Source organism: Lithobates pipiens, unplaced genomic scaffold, assembly GCF_037356315.1.
Source record: "Lithobates pipiens isolate NorthernLeopardFrog02 unplaced genomic scaffold, aLitPip1_a1.2 Scaffold_8, whole genome shotgun sequence".
Taxonomy (NCBI): domain Eukaryota; kingdom Metazoa; phylum Chordata; class Amphibia; order Anura; family Ranidae; genus Lithobates; species Lithobates pipiens.
Genome location: NW_027507903.1, coordinates 659416950 through 659427736, shown reverse-complemented (window position 1 = coordinate 659427736; position 10787 = coordinate 659416950). Strand labels below are relative to the sequence as shown.

Sequence of the window (10787 nt, the reverse complement as noted above, 5' to 3'; positions counted from 1 at the left end):
TACTTAGGGACCCTTTATGTGTCACGCTACTTTAGGGTTCCAAATTACATTAATAAGTCTCTTTGTCATTTGCTCACTTAGGGCAGTCACAGCCCCCGGCCCACTTCTACCCCCTTTTATATCCCCCCATCAATCCATGTCAGAGCCCCGAGTCCTCACCTATGTAAGATACATGGTGGGTTATGTCGGAGCTTACACAGGATTGATGATGTCACCCCTCCATCATGTGACGGTATGTAAGTCCTGTGATTGGCTGCTCAGGCCTGAACACTGCATGCTGGGAGAAGGTCACATGATCCCTCAATACCTGGGAAACTGGGGAGGATTTTGATGGAGGTACAATAAAGGAAAGTATAAGTGGGTGTGTACGGCTCTTGGGTCACCTAAGAAGGGGACGGGGCGTTCATTCTAATGGCTCCTCCCAGTACATGAGCATTGTGTATAGTGAGATGGGACGGTGAAGAATTGTATAGAGTGCCGGAGCTGAGAGAGAGCACAGAGTGTAATATGACTTATTGTCTGTGTCCGAGCTGTGATGTCATAGTAGGGAAATGGCTACCGAGGGACCCAATGTGGAAAGTACAAATAGAGGTGCCCTTTAAGAACAAATCTATCTCTATCTATAGGATTATAATGTGTAGACAGTCTCATTCCTTATTATTAATACATTTACAATGAGTTTATTCTATTGATTATTTTATTGTGTGAAGAAATAGAAATGAATAATAGATCTACAAATAGAAAGAGATGAAAATCAATGGGAAAATCTCAGAGGAAATATATGAAGAAATGATCCCGAGATTTACTAATGAAAGAAATAATGGAATTTATCACTAATATAATGATATCACTATAATAATGTATGATTACTAGAACTGGAATGTGTCCCCAATATAATGTGTCCCCATAGAATGGATCACCAATAGAATTCTATGGGATCTCTTTTATAATGGATCCTAATATCATGTGATGGTGTATTATAATCACTAGATGTATCCTGGTGATGGGGGAGGATTAGGAAATGAAATGTTAATGTGAAATAAAGATTCTTTATGAAATTATTATTATTATTATTATTATTATTATTATTAGGGGTTTATATAGCACCACAGTTTACACAGTGCTTTACAACATGAAGATATACATTACAATTACAGTGTAATACAGGAGGAATCAGAGGGCCCTGCTCCTTGGAGCTTATAATCTAGAAGGGAGGGTCAAGAGATACAAAAGGTAATAACTGTGGGGGATGGGCTGATGGAGAAAATAAATGTACAATTGTTAGGTGGGGGTAGGATAGGCTTCTCTGAAGAGATGAGTTTTCATGGATCGGGTGAAAGTGGACAGAGTAGAAGAAAGTCAGACCGATGTGGGTAGCGAGTTCCAGAGGATGGGAGAGGCTCTGAAGAGGTCCTGGAGGTGAGCATGGGAGGAGGTGATGAGGGAGTTAGAGAGCAGGAGGTCTTGAGATTAACATAATGAACGGTTTGGTTGGTATTTTGAGACTAGCTTAGTGATGTAGCTGGGGGCCAGGTTGTGGATGGCTTTGTAAGTTAGTGTTAGTATCTTGGGGCAGGGATGAGATTTTGTCATAGAGGTGGTCAGTAGCAGAGTAGAGAAAAAAAGGGTTAATGTGTGGAAGGTTTCTATGGGTAACTGTTAGGCGGTTGGAGGGGGAAGAGACAGAAGACAGGGAGAGAGCAGAATGAATAAGGTGTGATCAGAGAGAGGGAGAGGATTGTTGGAGAGGTTGCACGGAGTACATAGATAGGAGAACACAAGGTCGGTAGCATTGCCTTCGGAGAGAGAGGCCTGGGAGCGTGTGGAGTAAGGATGAGCCGAACACCCCCGGTTCGGTTTGCACCAGAACCTGCGAACAGACCTAAACTTCGTGTGAACTTTAGAACCCTATTAAAGTCTATGGGACTCGAACTTTCACAATCTAAAGTGCTAATTTTAAAGGCTAATATGCAAGTTACTGTCCTAAAAAGTGTTTGGGGACCCGGGTCCTGCCCCAGGGGACATGGATCAATGCAAAAAAAGTTTTAAAAACTGACGTTTTTTCAGGAGCAGTGATTTTAATAATGATTAAAGTGAAACAATAAAGGTGTAATATTCCTTTAAATTTCGTACCTGGGGGGTATCTATAGTATGCCTGTGAAGGGGCGCATGTTTCTGGTGCTTAGAACTGTCCCTGTACAAAGTGTCATTTCGCAAGGAACAAAAGTCTTTTAAAATCACTTTCAATTGTCGGCTCCCGTAATACAGAGAACACTCAATGAGTGCTCTCTGTATTAGCTAACAATTCATTCATTGATAAAAAAAAAGCGTGGGGGTTCCCCTAAATGAAATTACCAGACCATTCAGGTCTGGTATGGATATTAAGGGGAACCCCGCATCAAATTGAAAAAACAAAATTGACGTGAGGGTCCCTTCTAAATATCCATACCAGACCCTTTATCCAAGCACGCAACCTGGCAGGCCGCAGGAAAAGAGAGGGGACGAGAGACCGCCCCCCCTGAACTGTACCAGGCCACATGCCCTCAATATTGGGAGTATGCTTTGGGGGTCTGTGACCCCTCAAAGCACCATGTCCCCATGTTGATGTGGAGAAGGGCCTCATCCCCACAACCCTGAGTGGTGGTTGTGGGGGTCTGCAGGCGGGGGGCTTATCAGAATCTGGAAGCCCCCTTTAACAAGGGGACCCCCAGATCCCGCCCCCCCCGTTTGAAATGGTAAGGGGGTACAAAAGTACCCCTACAATTTCACAAAGAAAGTGTAAAAATGGTTAAATAAGACAAACACACTTTTAAAAAATTCCTTTATTACAAATAAAAAAAAGATTCCAGCGGTGCTAATCCACTCTTGCTATCCAGTGACGGATGATCATCTCTCCGGGGTTTTACCCCATCCCCGGCCGGCGGTTCCGCGACTTGGCGAGGCCGACAAGGAAGAGATGATGGATGGCCCAGTAGTTCCGCGGTGCACGCCGCAGGCTTGAAGACCGGAAATTCGGTGGGTGGAGCCAGAGAAGGGAGGCGTGGCCAATGAGGAAAAGAGTCGGCAGCATCCAGGCCCTCATCCTTGTGGTTGGATGACATGGAGCCCCTGCAGTCACCCAGTCACATGTCGGAAGGAAAGCTGAGCGATGCCGAGGCAGATGACAGGCAGGAGCATCCAGCACCTGTGGAGTCGGGAGCAGTGGCGGCGGGGACAACCCCTGCTCAGCCCAGTGATCTTCTGTTTTGTCCCTGTCTGTGTCAAACGTTTTGCAAAGTTTGAGGGGGTAACTGCATTGGGGGATCAGTGACTTCAAGGGGTGGGCCGCACATACAGGTGACCCCCGGCCGGCAGCCATAGCACCCACTGTAGCAAGGCCTGATGTGCAGTTACAGGCACTATTGGGGGCTTTAGGGACCTGGTGCAGCAGTTTGCACATGACGTGGGCGGGCGCTACAAACGTCCGTGTGGTTGACGTCAGGTGGGGGGTCATCGGGGGCTGGGGTTGGGGGGGTTAACCCCCGCAGCAGGTGCGGAGACTGCTCCATCAGTGGCGGTGCCCCTTCCCGGGTCTGCTCCAGTACCACCGGTGGTGACGGTAGCGACAGGGGCCGGGGGAAAAGTGGGTTCTACCCAGGAAAAGGGGAGGCAAGACAGACGTGGTTCACATTGCGGATGCGGCCAAGTGTGAGGTTTACGTCTGCTTCGAAGGGCCGCTGGGGTCTCATCTGTGGCCGGAAGTCAGAGAGAAGATCGTGAAAAGGGAGTATGTGGAAATATTTTCCCTTTTACCTTTGGAGAAATTTAACCCTGATAGGGTTAAGCTGGACGGTAGTAAGGAGAATGAGGAAAAACAACATTATAGGCTGATCCCGCGCACGTTTTCAAATTGGTTACAGGCGTTTGCCATCATGGCAAGCGTGATATGCGAGAAGAACCCTGAACATTGTTTGGCGTTATTTTTTTACATGGACGCAATAGGAGAGGTTTACAGGGTTTACAGGGGGTACAGCGTGGCTCAGGTATGATGAGCAGGTCCTGCAGCGCAGGGCAGTGCGCCCCTCCCTGTGATGGGACCATAAGGACATCAGCCTCTGGGTGAGGCTGATTTCCTCAACTCAGACCCCAAACCAGTTTTTTCCAGGGGGGGCAGTGGTCCATCTTCCCCCGGACAGCCATCCGCCAAACGATGGGGCATTTGCTGGCAGTATAATGATGGGACATGTACATTTGGAGGCGCTTGCCACTTCAAACATGAGTGCTCCGGTTGCGGTGGATCTTATCCCGGAACTGGCTGTTTTAACGCTGGAGATCTGGGTAACAAAAGGGAAGACACCAGTAAGGGGGGAAAGGTTGCAACCTTTCCTAAACAGGTATCCGGACTGAGCGGCTGCCCGGCTATTATGGGAGGGATTCACAGAGGGTTTCGGGATTCCCAGTGCTTTATCGGCTGTCCCTCGAGTTGCAAAGAATTTGCATTCAGCACTGTTACACCTGGGGGTGGTGGCAGAGAAATTGGGTAAAGGAGTGGCTTTGGGGCGCATGGCTGGGCCATTTCAGGAGCGGCCGCTACAGAACCTGGTGGTCTCCCCTTTGGGAGTAGTGCCCAAGAAGGAGCCGAATAAGTTTTAGTTGATACACCACTTGTCATTCCCGAAGGGGGGCTCGGTTAACAGCGCAATTGATCCAGATTACTGTACGGTGTCGTACACGTCCTTCAATGTGGCTGTGGGATGGGTACGCCACTGCGGTAGAGGTTCGCTACTGGCAAAGGCCGACATTGAATCGGCTTTTTGCCTGCTCCCGGTTCACCCGGACAATTTCTGGCTGTTGGTCTGTTGCTGGGAGGGGGGGGTTCTTTGAGCAGCTCATAGACAATCGAAGATCAACAATCTCATGCGCCGTGTTTGAAACATTCAGTTACTTTTGTGGAGTGGGTGGTCAGAGACGTTTCGGGTTTGAATTATATTATTCAGTACCTGGACGACTTTCTTTGTGCGAAATCCCCGGCGTCCAATGTCTGCGCAGTACTGCTATCAACTTTGCAACAGATGGCGGAGAGATTCAGTATCCCACTCGCAGGCAACAAGTCGGCAAGCCCGACTACCATTTTCAGCTTTCTGGGCATAGTCATTGATTCGGAAGCTATGGAGTGTCGACTACCGGAAGGGAAGATGGTGGCACTGAAGGGGAAGATTCAGGCGATCTTGGGGCTGCAGAAGATCCAGCTTAGGCAGCTGCAGCCCTTACTTGGGAAGCTGAATTTTACATGTTGCATCATTCCCATGGGCAGGGTGTTTTGCCGAATTGCCGACGGCTGTCGACAGCCATCATGGGGGTCAGGTGTTCCAAACATTTCATCCGTGTCACCAGGGAACATCGGGAGGACTTGAAGGTGTGGGATACTTTCTTGTTGCATTACAATGGAAAACCACTATGGATTTCCATCCCGGGGAGTAATTGGGACCTGCATCTGTTCACGGACGCAGCCGGGTCCACGGGGTACGGGGCATTTTATCATGAGCAGTTAAGTGCAGAGCCTTGGCCCAGTGCTTGGAAGGAGGCTGGCTTCGGCAAAAATCTTGTACTGCTGGAGCTTTTTCCCATGGTGCTGGCCGTTGAGATTTGGGGTGAGTCGTTTAGGGACTCCAAGGTCAGACTCCATTGTGACAACATGGGAGTTGTTCAGGTCATTAATCGGATTTCAGCGTCGTCACAACCTGTCGTACTGCAGCATTTAGTGCTGCGTTGCCTACAGGTGAACATCATGTTCTATGCAGTGCATCTCCCGGGGGTGGATAAAACGTTGGCTGACGCCTTGTATAGTTTCCAGTGGGACACATTTCGGGAGTTGGCTCCGGCAGCAGCACGGCAGGGGGTTCAGTGTCCCCGATGGATGTGGTCGATCTCATTGGAGTCCTCGCAGGATGGATAAAGGAATCGGTGTTCGACAAGCCATGAAAGGCTATCGTCTGGTGCAGAAGCGTAGGGATGTCAGGAGGCCAGTGACTTTTGGCAACCTTACAGCGCTATCGCACGAGTTGGGTGTGATATGCTCGTCCGCATGTGAGGCGTCTTTATTCCAGGCAGCGTTTTCATTGGCCTTTTTTGGCGCCTTTAGGATTAGTGAACTGGTTAGCCCTTCAAAAGTGGTACCGGGTGTTTGAAAGCTCAGGACGTGAGGTTTCATGGGGCTAGTATGGAGGTCTTGCTGCAACGATCCAAGACGGATAAGGGAGGCAAAGAGGTGAAGGTGAGGTTGTTTCCATTGCCGGTGTGTCCGGTGGGGGTGGTAAGGGAATTCCTGAGTATTCACCCGGTAATAGGAGACATTTTGTTAATTCACAAGGATGGTTCTTTTCTGTCCAGGTTTCAGTTTGTGTCAGTTTTCAGAAAGTGTTTAAAGGCAGAAGGTCTGGAGAACAAGCAATATGCTTTGCACAGCTTCCACATTGGGGTGGCCACTGAGGCCGCACGATGCAGGTTGGACGAAGCTGCTGTTAGGCAGATAGGTAATTGGGATTCACGGATGTTCTGTACTTATGTAGGGCCGCACTTGGTGGTTGAGTAGGGAACAGCCCACTGCTTTGAAAGGTCGGGGAATTTTGTGTCACTGGGGTGCTAAGGTCATAAGAGATGATGATGTGAGGATATGTTATGGTAGTTACCTGTGGTTTTCTTCATTTCTTTCAGATGGAATCCAGATGGGTCTCGTCTAGATATTAGGCCACTCTTTTGTGTTCTGGGGGGCAAGGAGGGCTGACATGAGACCCAATGGTAGGCAGTTGGGACTTTCAAGGGAGGAGGCATGTATCAGATGGATTGGGAGGCACAGCATGCAGTGGGTAGGGTATTGCCCAAGGTGCAGCATTTTGCATGTCTGGATAGACCACCGAACGTGTTGGTGCTTCACGTCAGGGGTAGTGATTTGGGGGGGTCGTCCCACTAGGGAGCTCATTCAGGATGCCAAGATTGATTTTCTTCCATTGAGAACTTCCTTCCCTAGGATGGTAATTGTCTGGTCCGATATTGGGCCAGGATAACATGGCGGTTGGCGAGATCAGTTGACAAATTGAACAAGACTCTTATCAAGGTCAACAAGAGGGTGGGCCAATTTGTGATCCGGAATGGAGACTTGATGGTGTGCCACTGGGAGTTGGAAAAAGATGTTGGCTGTACCTTCAAGGGGATGGGGTTCACCTGTCTGAGGTAGGCACTGATCTCCAATCCATGGGGTTGGAGGATGGTATACAAAGGGCACTGAGAGTGTGGAGGGGCTCCGAAGGGTGAAGGGGTCATCCTTGTTAGCTGTGTTGGTGGTCTTTGATGATGGTAACTAACCAATTGAGATGGAAGTGTGGGGGACTTGTAGGTGGTATAGGCCCCCTTTGGTATACAGTTAACACGGGTTAACTGAAATTTTTTATATTTGTGAATAAAATTGCTGCTATGGCCAGTTTACACTCCAATAAAGTGTGGTTTCGTTATTATGGGTTAAGTTTAGGTGGGGATGTAAGGTGGAGTATATAGTGGCAGCAGCCTTATAAAGGCAAATGGACATCTCATCTACACTGGTCATGAGTAGGAGCCTGTATCCATTGCTTCGGGTCAAAGGAGGAGGTTAGACTGGGAAGTTTAGAAGGAGCAGTAGTATTAGCATTAACCGGGATATTAAAGTCCCCAAGAATGTTTGTAGGAATTTCAGAAGAAAGTAATGTAGCCAGGCTGAGAAGTCATCAAGGAAGATTAATACCGGTCCAGGGGGTCAGTAGATCACATCAATTCTTTGAGAAATGTGAGAAAATAGACAAATACAATGTGCCTCAAATGAGGAGTATCAAAGAGGGAGGTTGGTGAAGTACCTGATAAGTGCCGTGTTGGGCTAGAAGGATTCCCACTCTGCCTCCCTTCCATCCACTGGGTCCTGGGGGAGTGAGTCCAAATAAAGCCAACATGGGAGAGGGAAGCAGGAGAAGCAGTGTCAGATTCATGAAGCCAGGTTTTGGTAACGGCAAGTAGGCATGGCCGGACTGACAACTCATGGGGCCCCCAGGCAATAGAAGATTATGGGGCCCATGGGATTACATATGGCCGTCACTCCAGGAGTAAGTAACAAACAAAACAACATATCAAGTACTGAAGTCAGGATGAGCGCCACGCTCACATCAGAGTCCCAACATTCTCCCTATAAATCACAGTCCACAGAGTGCCACCTTACGACAGAGCCCCCCAGTGTGCCACCCTATGGCATAGCCCCCAGAATGTCACCTTCCATCAGTGTCCCCTTACACAAACCTTTGCACATTAGTGCTTGGTGTGGCAGGCAGCTGTCGGGAAAAGGCCTTTAATTAGAAAAAATCCACTTTTTTGCAGCCTCTGAACTACCCAAGTGAGTCGTAGAGCCAGCTAAATAGTGAACTGCTGTGGCAGGCCTCAGATCGGGCAGTGGGGCATGTGAATAAAGGCCATGCTTGATGTGTGCCATGATATCACTGCACACGTGTGTACCCAGACCCGCTGCCTGATCCGAGGCCGAGCTCTGCAGTGCACCAATCAGATGGCTCCAAATGGCAACAAGTGTATTTTTCACAGGCATGGGATTGTTAGATCGACTTCTGTTGAGCAGCAGTGGGCACACCTGGTTAATACAGTATACACACACACATTCATAGTATACATTCATATAGACACACATGCACAGTATACATACTCACATACAGTATAGGCACACATATAGTATCAGTGGCAGTGCATCCATAAAGGGCACATGGTGCTGCCCCCTCTCTCCTGTCACCTCTCTATCACCATAGATAGATTCATGCATTGCCACCCCCCTATTCAGGTGTCCGACCCCTTTTTGGGGGCCGGGCACCTGAATTACAGGGGCGGGGTATTTTTTGTAAGCACCTGATTAGAGAAATAGGCTCTAATAGGCATCCAAAAAGGTGAACAGCGGGCGCCATGCTGTGCGCTCGCTGTTCACTAAACGTTGTATTAGCAAAGAGAATGAATATTCGCTTTCCTAACACTGAACTGCATCTCAGCCAATCAGGTGCTCGGGTCTGTTACCTGTCACCTGATTGGCTTAAACGACAAGCGCTATGATTGGATGCCTATCGCATAGGACGATGGCAGAAGACATTGAAGATCATGGAGGACACCGCTCGCCACCTGCTGCCGTGACCCACTGCCCCATCAAGACAAGGTAAGTGCCGGAAGGGTGGGGGATGCACACTGGCAGCAATTGATGGGCACAGTAGAATCAATTGATGGGCACAGTAGAGGCAATTGATGGGCACAGTGTCAGCAATTGATGGGCACAGTAGCTGCAATTTATGGCTACAGTGGCTGCATTTGATGGGCACAGTGGCTGCATTTAATGGCCACAGTGACTGCATTTGATGGCACAGCTGTCGCATTTGATGGCACAGTGGCAGCAATTGATGGCACAGTGGCTGCGTTTGATGGGCACAGTGGCGACAATTGATGGGCACAGTAGCAGCAATTTATGGGTACAGTGGCTGTATTTGATGGCACGGTGGCTGCAAATTATGTTTATTTTTTTCAATTTGTTTAAGCCCCCCAAAAATGTTGAGCACATGTCACCACTGTACAGTATACACACAGTACACACACATACACACACACTGCTGCCCCCATCTCCTGGCATGCTGGGACTTGTGATTAGATGCCTATCGCATAGGACGATGGCAGAAGACATCAAAGAGCATGGAGGACACCGGACACCGCTCGCCACCTGCTGCCGTGACCTGCTGCCCCACCAAGACAAGGTGCCGGGAGGGCGTGGGATGCATGTTGGCAGCAATTGATGGGCACAGTAGCGGCAATTGATGGGCACAGTTTCAGCAATTGATGGGCACACTGGCAACAATTGAGGGGCACAGTAGTGGCAATTGATGAGCACACTGGCATCAATTGATGGGCACAGTGTCAGCAATTGATGGGCACAGTAGCTTAAATTTATGTGTACAGTGGCTGCATTTAATGGGCACAGTGGCTGCATTTGATGGCACAGCGGTCGGCATTTGATGGCACAGTGACAGCAATTGATGGCACAGTGGCTGCGTTTGATGGGCACAGTGGCGGCAATTGATGGGCACAGTGGCGGCAATTTCTGGGTACAGTGGCTGTATTTGATGGCACAGTGGCTGCGTTTGATGGCACAGTGATGGCAAATGATGGGCACAGTAGCTGCGTTTGATGGGCACAGTGGCTGCATTTGATGGGCACAATGATGGCAATTGATAGGCACAGTGGCTGCGTTTGATGGGCACGGTGGCTCCAAATGATGTTTTTTTTTTTTTTCAATTTGTTTGAGCCCCCCCCAAAAAAATTGAGCACGTCGCCACTGTACAGTATACACACAGTACACACACACACACACACCAGCACATTTCACCCAAAAATCAGCCTGATTGAACACACTGCGGCCCCCATCTCCTGGCATGCTGGGACTTGTAGTGCCCCAGCAGCTCACAGACACATTAGTTGGTAATACAGGAGAGGAGGGGGCTGTGCCTGTGTAGCGGTGGGCAGATAATGAGTAGGGAGGTGTAGTAGAGATTGGGGGAGACATTCAGGACATGTTCTTCCTCCAGGAGCATTGCACTTCTCACACATAAATCAATCTAATATCCTCAGAGACAGGAGGAGCTCCGCTAGAGGAAACACATCATCCCCCTCCCCCGCTCTGCTCACCAGGATTAATCCACTGACCAGAATCCTTTTTGTAAAACTCAGCCAGTTTATCTTATCAGGCAGGGGCC

General features: G+C 48.9%; 1 long non-coding RNA gene across 1 annotated transcript in view; it reads left to right on the top strand.

The window, feature by feature from the left end:
• Positions 1–10787, top strand: part of LOC143961793 (uncharacterized) — a 95164-nt gene that overhangs the window by 54805 nt on the left and 29572 nt on the right. The gene's annotated exons all lie outside the window — the stretch shown is intronic.